We start from the raw sequence: 15,945 nt of genomic DNA, 5'->3' as shown, positions 1-15,945 counted from the left end.
GTTATTTGCTAACCAGAATATGTAACTTTTCTAGTAACAGAGAGCTGAAACACGGTAACCAAAATACTAAAAAATACCAGGGGTGCACGATAAATATCGGCCGATAATTAATGCGCATCTCGTCAGTAAAGCCGGTTATCTAATCAGCGGTAAATTCCATCAGGTGCATGATTTCACATAGAGCAGCTGTTACTACACAGAGCCGTTATAAATTATCGGCCGATATTTATCGTGCACCCCTATAAAATACCGTGGCCGAGAGAGCTTAACGTGCTGCAACTTCAGAAAACACATGCAAATAGAAAAAGCACCAGCAAATCAAGAAAACATCTTCATCAGTTTGACAGCAGATGCTGCAAATTCTCACAACGCAAACTTTTATAAAGAACACGCTTTGTTTGGTTGCGTTGTGAGAATTTTGCTGCAAATGCTGTGTTGTGAACGCAACCAAATAAAGAATTTTAAGTTTTCTTAATTTGCAGGTGTTTTTTTTCTATTTGCAGTGCGTTTCGTTATTTGGTTGTGTTTGAGCATTTGCAGCGTGTGTGTTGTTTTCTTAATTTGCAGGTGATTTTTCTATTTGCAGCACGTTGAGGTCTCTTCCACACCAAAAAAAAAAATAAAACAAACCAAAAAAACATATCACAAAAAATACACAACATTATACAACACAACATGTTCTCATTATAATTTTATGTAGCCTATATGACAGACTTGCCCTGCACATGTTGCACTTAACTATATTTTCCTTTTCGAAGTGATTCCAGTCATATATCGAGCAATTAAAAACTATCATGGTGAAGAGTGTGCATCAAGTGTTTTTGAAGAAAATAATGCATTATTTATCGGCTTCAATATAGTTTTCAGCCAAATTTTCTTATCGGGTCGATATAGTAAAATTGAACATTTGTCGGTATCAGTCGATTTATTGTGCATCCCTATTGAATATTTATTGAATATTTATTTTGTTTAAGCTATATTTGAATTATAATATAAATAATAATTTTAGTTTTTATTAACAGCAACCCTGGATGGCCACAATCACCATTCACTTTCACTGTATGGAAATTAACATTTTGCTATAATTTGCTTCTTTTGTGTATCACAAAAGTAAGAAAGTTATGAAGTATTCAAAAGACATGAGGCTGAAAAAATAGCTACATTTTTATCACTTCTTCAACTATTCATTTCCTTGTTGAATAGGATACTCTTTCAAACTTTCTAAAGTCTCTTTGTGAAGCCTGGATAGGTTTGATCTTGATACAGTGACTAGCAAAAGTATTCAGACCTTAATCAGTTCTTATATTGAAATTTAGGTCAGAATATGTCAAGACACTGTTTTGCAAGCTTCCTAGTCTAAGACTGAAATTGTGATTTATATTGTAACAATGATTTGAATAGTAGTTGTGGAGAAACCAAGTGAAAGTTAAAAATTAATGATAATAAAAAAGGCCTTTTAATGAATTCTGTGCTGTAGTAAGTGCAGTTATGGTGTTTACCTCACCTTCACTGAATGTCTCCAGGTTCAGGTGTATGCAAATGTTCTGTGTCTTTCTCCTAACTTCTGATATAGATGCAGAACTGGGTTGCTTCTGACCCAAAATCTGTTCTGGTGGAACTCATTGCTGACGTCCCCTGGAGTGTTAGCACCGGCTGTTCTAGTTCTTCAAAATAAGGCCATTTTCTGAGTTTTCACTCCAAGCATCTGCAGTGCAGGTTGTTGAGAATTATGACTTTGAAGGACAAGGTCTTTGGCATGCTTGTCCATTAAAAAGTCTCCAATGTGTTTGCATGTTTTCCAAAGGTCTGCTTAATGATTTTGTCAAATCCTGCTTTAATTTAATCCACTTCCTTAAGTCCTTTTCTAATTAAATGAACATAAGTTAAACCTTGTGATCCACTTGTGTGTTTAGGACTTTGGGGAGCAGCCTCTTGCTTTCTGCCCAATGACAAGTGATGACCTATTTTCCAGTCTCCAAACAGCACTGCTCTCAGCAGAAAAGAGGAAAGTCACTGCTAACACTGTGTCCAGAATGATGCAATGGACTGCATCGATAACACAATGAATTCTGTTTTTTCCTATGCAGTTTAGAGGTTTTGTTTTTACCAGCCACATTGAGCTGCAGGACATTTTGTTTATACCTAGGCTCATACTGTATTTCTGCAGCGTCTCACTGTGTAGCCCCGCCCACAGTGGAATCTCATTGGTCCACATAACATAAAATCCTGCTCCACATAACTGTATGTCAAACATTAAATATGTCCTGACTCCTGACTGACTATGATTGCATCACATGAGATTTTACTTTCAGTGTGGCAGACTGTGAATGTTTAAGACATGGTGTTGTACAATCGTGTTGTATTTGTTAGACTAACATCGTAATGAGGTCATTATGAAATTAAATAAAATTGAAATGCTCATCATTTGCTCACTCCCATTTCATTTGTATTTCCTGTATTCCTTGAATCACAACAGAAAATCTTAGAAAATCTTATGTCTATGCATCTGTTTTGCAATAAGAAGCAATGCCATAAGCTGAAAAATAAATAAATATAAAACATTAATTAAAATAGACAATAAAATAAAAAATAAAACAAGATAAAATATATATAAAATATATAACATAAAACATACATATTTTTCTTGTTTTCACTATGTGGAACCTGGCAGTATAAATCACCACCTACTTTTATTGTATGGAAAAGAGAAGCTTGGACATTCTGCCTAACATCTTATGTTTTGTGGCATAAAGAAAATAATATAGGGTCGGAAAAAAACATTGTTGTGCCAACTCTTTGAGACAAGGATCTCCAGAGGCCCATGCAGCACTTGGTCTAGTTGGGCTGGTACTAATACAGTGTGCTTAATGAACAGGGTGGAGATGGTTGAACCCTGTACAAACAGTACTGCCTCTAATTAAGTGATACCATATTCAAAATGGGCGATGCTGCCATTATTATCAGTTATAGTAAGTTTTCATTACTCCGCTTTTACTGGCCCCATCATGTTGGTCTGACTTACGCTCTTCTAAAGACCTTGGTTTGCGTACTTGGCTTTGTGCGGCAGGCCTGGTCTGGTTCAGGGTGAGCAGGCAGGGATTATGTGTGTTACGGCATGACCTGCTTTGCTTCATGTTTTAAGACGCATACCTATAAGACAACAAAATGTCCTGTTTCTCACAAACAGACAAACATGTCATCTTGTTTAGGCATGTTTAAATGGCAAAGGAAGATTCCCTCCTGCTGTGCTTTGCTCTTCAGCCAAGTTCAGTCCCCAGGTCCCGTTGAGAACGAGGTCTTGTATGAGCTGTTTTGCTTTTCTATGAGTACAAAAATGGACTTGTGTAATGTACCACCTTGAATGAAATCTTTTAATCCTTAAAAGTAAGCTAATATGAAATGTTTTTATTTTATTGTATAATTAATTTTATTTTATTTTATTTTAGAAATATTTAATTTGTATTTTATTGTAGGAAATTAAATTTTGTTTTATTTAAAAAAAATATTTTATTTTAGAAATATTTGATTTGTATTTTATTTTCAGAAATACCTAAAATGACATTTCTTAAAATAAATAAATATTTCTTAAAAAGGACAAGGTAAAATATGTCTTAAAATAAAGTTTTTTTTTTATTATTATTATAAAATACATTGTTGAAAAAGGAGTGCTTTTGGCGAGTTATACAAAGTTTATCTTAGTAAACCAAACTGTTGACAGTAGCCATTGACTTCCATTTTTAGTTTTTTTTCTTTTTCTTTTTTTTTTAAAATACAAAATAATCAAACAAAAGAAAGAAAGGAACTCCAACAAGTTTTTAACAAAAAAATCATATAATTTTCACAACAGAATAAAGAAACTCATACAGATTTGGAACAACATGAGCGTGAACAAGTGACAGAATTATCGTTTTTTTTTTTTTTTTTTTTTTGGCTTTGCTTTTGTTTGAATGCTGCGCTATGATTAAGTGATTGTCTCACTAACATCACATGACATTTCTTGACCATAAACATGTCTAGCTGAATGTTGATCGTCTTACTCAGCAGGCGGGTGTAGCATCTGCATTGTTTCCTTGCCTTAACTGGGTTTATCACCACACCTGTTAATATATAATTTACTAATTGTTATTGTTTCATTTACCTACTAATTTGTGTGTATTCAGAGGCGTGGACTTGGTGTGTTTTGAGTTGCTCATGTGCAGCAGAGCAGGTTTTAAACACGTAAGAGGATAACCGGATTTAGCAACACTTTGTGGGTCAGCAGTGGCCAATATGTCTGGGTTAGTTTCCTTTCTCCCAACAGTCACGTGGTTATTTCTTTACCCCACTGTGTCTCTCAGCGCTCGTAACAACACACAATCAGAAGCATGCGGGTCTGATTTGACACAGGAAATGTGAGTGCTAATGCACTTCCCGCCACAGTTTCTCTTTATCCATCCAATCCTACCGCAATCCTGGGATGTTTCAGGCTTTATGAAAAATGCAGGGCAGTGTGGAGAATACTGGTGCTGATGTTTCACATGGATGGCTTTCGTAATGTGATCGTGCCATGCTGCATAACAGAATGAGAAACCTCTGATCCCCTCATCAGCACGGCCTTTTATTGGCTCCTAGTGAACAGGATAACGCAGCATGACTGAGACTTTAGCAGGCGGTTCCCAGCACGAGAACACGAGGGCGTGTGAGATTACTGTGGTAAGGTTTCACCGTCAAAAAGAACAGCACACATCTGGGATCAACAAGTTAAACCAGAGTTGTTAACCTTCAGATTCCAGTAATCTGGCGTAAGCATGATTCCAGCTTTCACAACAGCTGCAGTGCAGTGAAGAGTTCAAAGTTCCATAATTTGGCGCCATTTAGGTCTTTTGAAAGTTCATTGTAAACTCTTTTAAACCACTGTTCTCAACTCAGACGTTAACTGATTCTGTAGGGGCTTTTTTTTTTTTTTTAACAGCACCCATGGGCGATTTTAGAGCAATGATGATAATGCCAACTGCTCTCCAGACTCAAGCAGAAACAAGCTTGAGTCAACATCATTGCCTTGGAATGTGCATTGGAAAATGCTTGTCCATTGTAAACACAATGCAAATACGGGTACATATTAAATGAGTTTGACTTGTGCTTCGAAAGCATAAGGAGCCATCTGCTCTCTATAGCTCTCACGCTACTTTGATGTCAAACACTGATCATTCTACTCAACGCTGCTTCAGTGCTGCAGGAATAACGCATCTTGAAATGATCTATCTTTTGTAGGCCAAGTTAGCATCATAGCCTATAAGGTTTTTCCATTGACTTTTGAATTATCTTTTGAATCTTCACAAATGAGCAAAGCTTGAAACCCATGATGCCTATGATGAGGTTTGATGTGTCCTGACAACCTCTGTAGACCCATTTAGCCACTTGTTAACAACCATCTTTTCCAAGACATGTAAAAGCTTAAAATATAATGAGTGGAGTATTATATTTCCTTATATGTGGAGTATTTTATGTCGTAAAATAAATCTTGGAAATATCCTGAGCTTTTAATAACCAACCTTATTACAGGCATTGAACCAAAAACCCATTAGCCCATTAAAAAAAAAAAAAAAATTCTTCCGGATGATAGAACCCATAATGATAAAATTCGAACTCATTTTTAGGTTTAATGATTCATTCCTGTGACACTCTATTGAAAACATGGAAGATCTACACGTACAACAATACTCCACTGTCAGAGATTAAGAATGGTGTGTACTCTCACTAAAATCATTGCTTTATATCAATCTAAAACTAATTGCACTTCTGTCAGTGCTTGTTATTCCTCTCAGATTAAGAATGGCTTGTACTCATAATAAAAACTTAGCTTTATCTCAATAGAGAACGATATATGAGTGAGAGTGATGCATTTTTCTGAGTTTTGGTAGTATGTAGGGCTGGAGGACAGAAGATTACAGTACTGTAAGTGATCAAGAACAGTCCTTGAGAGGCCGATCTGATGATTCCACGTGTAATTAGAAGCTTGATGAGGGTGGGTAGAGCCCTTCTCCAAGCATTTAATTTGTGATATGAAGGGATCTCAAAGCAGGGAGAACTGGATCTGTGGTTTCTGTGGAAATAGCACATCTTAAATGTGCCATGTGGCTGTTATGTGTGAGTGTAATTGGTGGGCTGAAACAGCAACATGCATGCACAGTCTTTCTTGGAGTTTAGATATACAGTACCAGAAATGTATTCATCATAATATTTGTGACATTAAATAGTTATTGAATTAGTGTCACATATTAGAAGTTCACATTAATGGCACAAAAATGTTCTTACATGTTCTTTGCTATTGTAGAACAGTTTTCAGTTATCAAGTTATTTATATTAGAACAGGTTTTTATTTTTATTTGTAATATTAGTCTGTCTGTCTTGCTTGTCCTGCATGGTGCATTTATCAATCATCGCCACCTATTGAACTGGAGTGATTGTTATTTTTATTTAGTCCTTAAAAAATGTTACTTAAAATAAAATAAGCATTAACTAAACTTTTCATAAAAGGTTTAATAAAACTTAAACATATTTAATTTCAGCTAGCTGCCAAAAAACATGTCTGATTTTCATTTAGTTTAATAATTAAAACACTAATAAAACAAACTTGACAAAAACAGGCAACGAAATAACTGAAATTTTAAGTAAAATGAAAGAAAAACTAATTCAAAGGATAAATCTAAAAATGTAATATTATTTCAGTTATACTAAAATAACTCTGGTCTGATGAATATTTGCATTTTGTGTGAATAGCCCTTTATCCACAACCAATTTTAAATGGTTTTACCACCTTATGAAGTATATTAGTCCTGGAGGTCACAAGGGATTACCAGACAGGGCAGAAGAAAATGGTTTGTGCACAGCACCATCAGATAACTTTGATTCAGCTCACTTACAGGCGGAAACAACTCCATAAAAGAGAAACAGAACAAGTCCTCTGTGTCTGCACAGCTGCGTCGCAGACGTGGCATTGTGCTGCAGGCGTGCGGGGTGTTCAGGAGATGTCTATGATCTCTGAGAGAGGAGATTGAGATCTCGTTCTGGCTTTGACGGCACGTCTCAGTGCTTGTTCGGCAGCAGATTTGGCAGAACGCGCCACAGATTTTGGCAGCGAACTGTGCATTGTAGGAACTGAGCTAAATTATCCATTTCGAAACATTAAATAGACCATGGTGCATGTTACTATTTTTAGTTTTTCTACCTGTCAGAGGCGTCCAGTAAAAATTTCTGAAGGTGTTCCAGAACACTACATTTACGTCAATTCAATTGGCCACAGCTCTTTAAACCTAAATTGCAATAGAAACATGGCTGTGTCTGGGACATATTTTCAATTATAGGGCTCAGATTATACTGAATCACATGCTGAATTTTTTTTTTTTTTTTTTTTTTGAGGTACAGTGTCGTCATCATCACTTGTCTGTACAAGATAAGCTGTTGTTTGAGGTAATCATGATGATGATGTGTTTTGTGATTACTGAAAACAGTGTAGTCGACCATGTCGGTCACATACAGTAAAATGTATTGTCAAGTGGTTCTGCAACCAGAGCTGCCCCAGGGCAGAGGCCTCGCCCTCATCATCATCATCATCACATGGATAGAGCTTGGAGGCATGACCAAACCTGCGAGGTCATCAAGTACAAGTTGCCCTTCTTTTGGTTGGCTGATTTAAGCAGATTTCAAAACAATTCCGTTTTATAGCCACAATAAGAGATAAAATGCTTAAAATGGGCAGCTTATAGCAATCTATAAAATTTTCATCTATGGTTTGGATGCACAATATATTGGCACCACCATATTGGTTATCAGACGAATTTTCTATTCTATTCTGTTCTATTCTATTCTATTGTTTTATTTTAGTTTTAAATTTTTTTCACATTTATTTAAACTTTTATAATACATTTAATTTACCTTTTTTGTAATTTATTATGTGCTTTTGTCTTTTTTATTATTTAAAAATATTTCTAAAGTTAATTTCATTTTTATTTTATTTTAGTTAGTAATCTTAGTACTTCAAATTAAACTTATTTCAGTTAGTTACCAAGGCAACAAGTTTTTCATCTTATATTTATTTTTTTATTTCTTTAAATTACAATTTATTACAACTTGTGTGTGTACTGTGTCTATATGTATATGTAAATACATACAATATAGTGTATGTAATATATATGTATTTCTTTATATATATATATATATATATATATATCTATATATATTATATATATATATATATATATAGTATATGTAGTATGTATATGTATGTATATATATATATATGTATATGTATGTGTGTGTGTATTTATATATACATATAAATATACACATGCACGATTAATTAGAAAATCAGCTTATCCGATAATTTTTTTTTTTACATCGGTGAGTCCCTCTATATTTGTATTGGCCAAAATGTTATTAGTTTACAATCGTAATCATTTCATCTTAAAACATCAACTGGGCCGAAACGTCTATATCCCTTCCACAGATCTGCACCCTGCTTTAGACCCCTATTAGCTCCCAGCCTAATAGCCCACCCTCTCCTCTTCATAGCCATAAGCTTTCTTCCAGTCTCTCATGGCTATTCCAATGGGAATGGGGCTTGTCTGTTTTTGCAGCTGCTGGTGGAGCTTTTGAGAAAGAAGCAGATGCCTGTCATGTTACCGTGTGGTTGATTAAACAGGTGAACTGAGTCTAGCTCTTAGCATATTCCTTATACATTTTCAGTTATGAACCAAGCCTTATGAAGTGGAAAATAAACAGTAGAGTTAAAGTTGCGCCGGAGGGACCAAATACAATCATATACAGTAGACTGTCTACACTTCTGAAGCCATGGATATCTGTAAGGAATATTCTTTGGCCGTATGCGTGTTTGTTTATACATTCCAGGCTACAACTGTAAGTCTTTCTGAAATAGAGACTCCTGTGCATGTCATGCTTAACTACCTCAAACACAGCACTAGGACAGATAGGAGGAGCCAAACGCTCTTAATTATCAGTTGATTGACAACTACCTCACTTGCTCCACTGTGTTCAGGCTGTCATCGGTTGATTACCAAGGGTCGGCAGAGGTTGTGAGTACTTTCAGACAAGCTTTCCACAAGCTCCACAGGAGGGTAGCTTCAGTGTTTTGTTCCCTACTCTCCACAGTTAGTATGTCCGCAGCTGCCACACAGCCTCCTGTGAAGAACACAACAAAAGATATTACACCCCCTACCATCAGATTTTCCTCAGTTTACTATTTAAGCCATTAATCCAATTTTCTGCTGCTTGAAGAAGAAAATTGTTGAAGCTTTTAGCATTAAGTTGCCAAGACCATTTGTCTATTCAAAGACGGACACTAGATACTGTGAAGTTCATAAAAACTCAAATGCAGGGAAAGAAAATTGGTCTGATGGAGAATGTGAAATAACAAGACGTAAAATGGTCCTGTGTTTCAATCCTGTGTTGACAGGGGATATTGTCGTTCCAGTATTTTATTGGACAAACATTTCTTCTGCATACAATTGGTACATATTTTTTTTTCTCTTTCTCCATGAGAGATTGATTCATTGATTGATCATGTGTCTCTTTGTTTCTCTTACAATATTTTTTCAGTTCTGTGCTTTTTTTTCTTTAGCTTGAGTCCTCTGAACAAATCTGCTAACATACTCTGTACAAAAGACTTAAGACGATTCACTGACTCTTTCACTCTCTCTTAAGCAGCCCCCAACATGTAGACACACACACACACACACACACACACACACACACACACACACACACACACACATTTACTTTGGTATCTAAATGGGGACATTCCATAGATTCTATTATTTTTGTATACAGCTAGCTATAAAATTCAACCTTAACAGAACTTTCTGCATATATATATATATATATATATATACAGCTATATATATATAATATACCTTAATATAAGCATATTCCAAAATGAGGTTTTGTTTTATTTAGCTCATACACAAGCATATTCCAAAATGAGGTTTTGTTTTATTTAGCTCAGATTTAGCCCAAGATATGGGCACGCACACAGACACACACACAAATAGCAGTGAACACACACACCTGGGTTGTCCTTCTCTAAACAAACTGCGAACAGTGCTGCAGCAGAACACAAGGAGAGAGAATGACGGGGAAAGACGAGCAGTGGGCGGAGTCTAACTCAGCCTGTATCCTATGAGAGACTTGGGTGTTGAAAAGAGGCGTGGCTTGTCGTTAGTAACATCTGTGCCTGTGTCATCAGAGAGAGAGAGAGAGAAAGGAAAAGACAAGGGGTTGGTTGAGCGTTTGTATGAGATAGATACAACGTCTCCCTGCTGTTCAACAGCCTGTGTTTACCGGTCAGCCGAGGAGGATCGCTCACACTGGCTCTCAGATATGGAAGCATTCTGGGACTAATGTATAATGGCACATTTATTTTCATAATGAATAATGTGACATCCTTGAATTTACTTTCTTCTGAAGCATTTTAGAGAAGATCCTTTGCGCTTCTGGAGTCAGTCTTTTTTTTCTCTTGAGGGATGTAACATTAAAAGGACCGTAAGCGAAGGCATAAAAGGTAAGTTAACAGAAGCAGAGGTTTTTCAATCTCATAACAGTCTGAATGAACGTTTGTGGTGCAATTTTCCTGTGTTGTTCTTTAGCTGTGACGGCAGCTGAGCTGTTTTAATAGCTCGTAAAGCCTTGAAGGGCAGGTGTGCGTTCTCTCACTGAACGCTGTGGACGTGTACGGCTCTGAAGTGTTAGCGTGTCCGCCAGTTTTTAGCTCTGGTTGAGGTGACAAGGCATGCAGCTCCCCTTTAATCACATGAATTATGCATACACATAATAAATGAAAGTATTAAAAGGGTTGCATGCATCTATTTTAATATGACCGGACTGGGTGAGCGGAGATAAAGAGGTTGTTGAGAACAGCGATCACCTTGAAAGCAAACTGCTCTTGTTGTCTTATCACAAATTGACAAGTCTTTCCTTGCTGTATTGCTTGTCTTGAGCGTTTTTGTTGGATTTACTCGCATAGGATGTGCTGAAAGGAGAACAAGTTGTTTTGTTGTCCTACTCCAGCATGAGTGATCATTTTTAATGGTATCTTTCATGCTCTGAGCTGTCATATTGAGATCGCTTATGGTCTTTTGGTTCAAAATGATGCTGTCACATCATGTTTCAAGCACTACACCAACCTCAGAGGTATCTGGGTTAAGATTCAGGCAGTTATGGTTTCAAAACAGTAGTTTCTGAAGCTTGAGCTGTCTCTTGACCTTTATTTTACTTTATTTTTGATTTTATTCTTTCATATATTGGGTCTTTCAGCTGTAGAGCTCTGGATGGTGTCATTCATAATTCATTCATTAATTTGGGCTGAAATCAGGGGAGATTTCTACTGACCCATCAACTCATCTCATAGGCTAATGGCTAATCTTATTAATATTAAATGTTTTTTAATAAGAAGGTGCGGCTCACCTTCTGAATTGCAGGATTTAAATTAAGCTGACAGATTCTTATTTCACTGGGTCATCAGAAAATTGTTAGACAGAAGTAATCAAAAATGCATGTTAATTTTTTTTTTTTTATTATTGTGGTTGTCCTTGGATTATTGCAAAAAAAAAAAAAATAGTGGGTTGAATGCTGGTCTACTATACATGTGCTGGTTGCCATGGCAACAGCAGGGCAAGGGAGGGACTGATAACATCCTCAATGCAACGTTTTGCTACACGTGTCCTTTTGCTATATATTGCTCACACATCACTAAATTTATGATATGTTTTGTCTGTGTTGTCATATTTATGTCCAAAGTGCATATTGCAATTTTAAATGATTTTGTTTATGTTAATGGAGAAATATAAATATAAAACCTATTTTCTCGCCATATGTCTGATTGTATAACTCATCCTTGTTCGTGAGGATATCTCTAGCCTTAAGCAAGTATAGGATCAAGTTAGCATTCACAGTGGTCAATTGAGTCAGTAAGCCACCATACATCTAAGTCAGTTGTCATTTCCTGTCAGTCAGGGTCTCAGAGTTCACCGGTATCTCTCCACTGAAATCCTTCCTTCTCTTATCCACGGCCAACACAACTCTCGTGGGCCCCAGGCTGAGGCAAGTTCAAACTACCATCTGAAAACATGCCTGCTGTCTTTGAACTTCTTAATGTGGGCTACATTGACTCACTGTTTTAGGACTTTAGCTATTTAAACCAGAACAGTGCAGTAAAATGTAAAATCAGGCCTTGATTTTGCTAAAAATGCATGGTTGGCCACAGGCCTATGAAGATGGACTATGAAAAAATGAAAAATGCATATTTACATTTAAAAAAATATTCCAGTAATTTGAGCCTAACTGGTTGTACATGAGTTAGGCTTGGGTTTGGGCTAGGGCCAGGGTAGGATAATGAACCCCTGATAAAAGATCACCATTCTGTTAATCCCAGTTTGGCCTGGCTTCTCAGATGGGAGTGTCAGAGGAATGCTCATGCTTTTGCTCATGGTTTTCACAAGTGTGTATGTGGGTGTGTGTGTGTACGTGCACGTGTATGCAGCATCTTCAACTCCCAAAATTCCTTCTAAATTACCTCTCATTGTCTGCAGAACATGTTTGACAGGCTGTCTGCAAGGGGGAGCAGCTTTTCAAACCTCTTCATCTTCTCCTCCCGTTTTTCCTTCTAAATTACCTCTGACAGGAGGGAGTGTGGAATCTGAACCCCAGCTTTGGGTTCACATTGTAGGAATCCCTGCCTGGCCCGTGCCGTGAAGCTCTCTTCAGTCTTCTATACTGTGTTCCTTAAAACATGAAGGGGAGACGTAGCCATTAGTGTGATCGTTACCACCACCCTCATGATTAATGAAGGGCTTTTCTCACAATCGTAGTGTTATTCAACACCTCTTTTGAAAGCTTCAGTCTATATCTCACTCTCCAGGTAAACAAGTCCTCATGCAGGGGAGCACTCAATGGTTCCCCAGTGCTGTTCTCCACAATGTTGATTTTAAGAAGCTATTTTAAGTGCAACCAGCATTATCGGTGTGTGAAATCTGTGCTGTGTCATTTTAAGTTTCAGAAGGGTGCTCCTTTTAAACCTTTTGTTAACCTTTGTGGACTTCACAGTGGAATATTACTCAATCCTTGCATCAAAGTGTAAATTTGAAGGACAGTGAGGGCTGACATTGTCATTTGGGACACTTCCATTATTTTTATTCTTTTCAGTGGCAGCTGGTGATTTGTCGTGACATACACAACATCGACCATTGATGATGCAACAAAGTTGAGCAGAGGATAACCATATGCAAATAAACATAGGATACATAAATATATAAATATAAAAAATTACCATATGCAAATAAACAATGAATGCAATGGCTATCAATGGGAATTAAATCGAGTAGGAACGTGACTCAGCAACTCTGTGACCATTGTGATTTAATCACTGTCAGCGTGAACACTTTCTAGTTGTAGAATTAAATTGTAAATGCTTCAGACAAGTGAAATGGCATGCTTGCAGCCATAAAACAGATCAACACATGGCCTGTACATAGTAAAGACTGCTACCCCTGAATGCCCTGTTGTCAGCATTCTGAGAGAAAATCTGATTTGGCAATCACTCCCAGAACGGTCCAAGGGCACTATGTTATGATGAAATTTGCACCCCAGAAACACTCCTGTTGACTATACATCCGATACAGTCATACAGAATCCAGGCAACAAGTATGAACTAACCGCAGAGTTATTTAATTAAATTTTAGTTTTTTAAAAAGGGTTGTAAATTGTGGCAGATGCTGTTGGACTATGGGTTGAACTTATTCTGCTTTAACTGCCACTGTGGAACTGAGGCATACTTTACATTATTTTATTTACAACTGCCACTGACAAATATTTCAATAAATGCACCATACAAAACAATTTTATTTTATTTTATTTTATTTTCTTTTATTTTAAACTGTAAATTGTTACAGACATTGTTGGACACTAGGGATAGTAACTTGCACTGCAGCAGTTTTGGCAGTGTGTAGTTAATATTTACTAGTGCTTTTTTATTTCATTTTATAAAAACAGAACTATAAATTGTTGCAGACACTGTCTAAGGATTATAAAAGCTTATTCTACTTTAACTGGATTTTCAGTGCAATCGTTGAAAGCTTTTCTTGGTTTGTGATGTTTCCATAGCTCTTATCGTGCTTTTTGAAACTAGTCCAAAAGAGCTATTCATTTCACTTGACTGTGCATGCTACTGTTAACCTGCTAATTGAGGATCACTAATAATTGCCTTTATTTTTTGCTTAATGATTTGCCTGGTACTTGTAAAGTTAGATGAAAGACTGACTCATTCTTTGTGGGTTAAATACACAAAAGAGAACGCAGCCAGATAATTTTGTGATATTTTTTTTTTTTCACCACAGAAAGTCCACCATATATTATAATAAAATATAATTGGCTTTTATATGTTGATGCTTGTTATGCAGTTTAAAGCATTTTTTGTGCTGAATTCTACATGTATAATATAAAGCCTTCTCTAGCTAATCCGGGCATCACTCCAGCCAAGTTATCTGATTAAGTGCACTTAGTTTTTGCTGAGTAGGAGCAGAGAAGAGAAATGGAAAGATGGATGGAGAGAGAGAAAATAGAAGGCTGAAATGGTTAGGGATGCAACGATACCATTTTTTCAGAACCTATCCGATACCGAAAATTCTGAGTATCTGCCGATACCGATCCAATCTGATACCAGCGCAGTTTTTTTTTTTAATCAATGTCGATTTTCTATACTTCTCTGTGTTGACCTGATCGTCACTCTTTTGTGTGTTAAACACAATCTACTACATAGGCAACTTCATTTTAATGAAAAAAAAAAAAAAAAAAATCATAATCTATGACAAAAATACTATTATAAACTAGGTAAGTGGATAATTCAGCAGCAAAAGATACTCTACAAAAAAATCACGGATGCACAATAATTTTAGAAAATCTAGTGAAATATTTTTTTTTACAAATAAAAGGGAATTAGTCTAAAATCTGGTACAATGTTACACATTGCTCTTTGTATATACATTTATATAGAAATCTAAAAGACATTTCTTTTAAATGTATAGCACAGTAATAAAGGCAGCAACATATAATAGATAGGACAGAATAAGAAAGGCTATTAATAATCTTTAATTGCACAGAAAAGTATTATAATGCTAAAGACACCAATATATAGTGGCACAGATCGCTTGTGCACATCCCATACGCAGAAAGATGAGTTTGTAACAACACAGCATCACAGTGTGCAGGCTGTGCAGTCCTCCGAGTCCATATAGAAAAGTTAGTACAGCACACATGCTGCTCTGCTCTTGTTCATCTTCAGTTCTCTCTTCACAGCAGTTCAGTCAGTTTACTGTTTGAGTTAATGAATTCAGAGGGATTCAGAGGGAGTGTCGTTAAAAAAACTAAAAACTTAAGTAATTTGTGGATTAATGCTTACTGGAGACACGAACTGTTTCAAACGATTCAGTCCGATTTGGTAAACTGGCTCAACCGGTTCTCTAAGGATTAGTTTGCGAACCGGACATCACTAGTACAAAGGGAAGAGGTATTGATAAGTAGTGTATTAAACCTGTGCGTTATTTTTTTGAGCCTTTTCTTTGAACAGGTTTAAACCTTAGTTACTGTGCGCTTTTAAAGAGAGTTTTATCATTTTGATTGTAGAAACCGAACGCAACACGCAGTTTGAATGCTGAATGGAGGATGACAGACAGCCGTATAGTGGAAAGAAGAGTTTATGTGAACTTGAATTTAATGTCTTCAATATTAATCTGTACCTAATATTGAACTATGGAACAGCTTCAGAACACTTGAAATATAGTGCAAGAAATTGTTTTGGTGCTTTATAATGTTTTTGTGCCTTTTGTTGGGCTCAACAATAACACAGAATAGTATACGCACAATATCAGATTTGGATCAGTCTCGTCTGACCGATACCCG

General features: G+C 36.4%; 1 protein-coding gene across 5 annotated transcripts in view; it reads left to right on the top strand.

Annotated features, from left to right (window-relative positions):
• Positions 1-15,945, top strand: part of LOC109071939 (disheveled-associated activator of morphogenesis 1-like) — a 68,927-nt gene that overhangs the window by 11,193 nt on the left and 41,789 nt on the right. The window contains exon 1 of one of the 5 annotated variants that reach the window (XM_042777639.1): positions 10,238-10,555. The exons of the other annotated variants lie outside the window; for them this stretch is intronic. The gene's annotated coding sequence lies outside the window, so the exon portion shown is untranslated. Of the gene's footprint in view, positions 1-10,237; positions 10,556-15,945 lie in introns of those variants that run through there. 5 annotated transcript variants of the gene reach the window in all.

This window comes from Cyprinus carpio, chromosome A20 (assembly GCF_018340385.1).
Source record: "Cyprinus carpio isolate SPL01 chromosome A20, ASM1834038v1, whole genome shotgun sequence".
In the NCBI taxonomy this organism is placed as follows: Eukaryota; Metazoa; Chordata; class Actinopteri; order Cypriniformes; family Cyprinidae; genus Cyprinus; species Cyprinus carpio.
The sequence above is the reverse complement of the archived record's forward strand: the minus strand, read 5'-3'. Positions and strand labels throughout refer to the sequence as shown.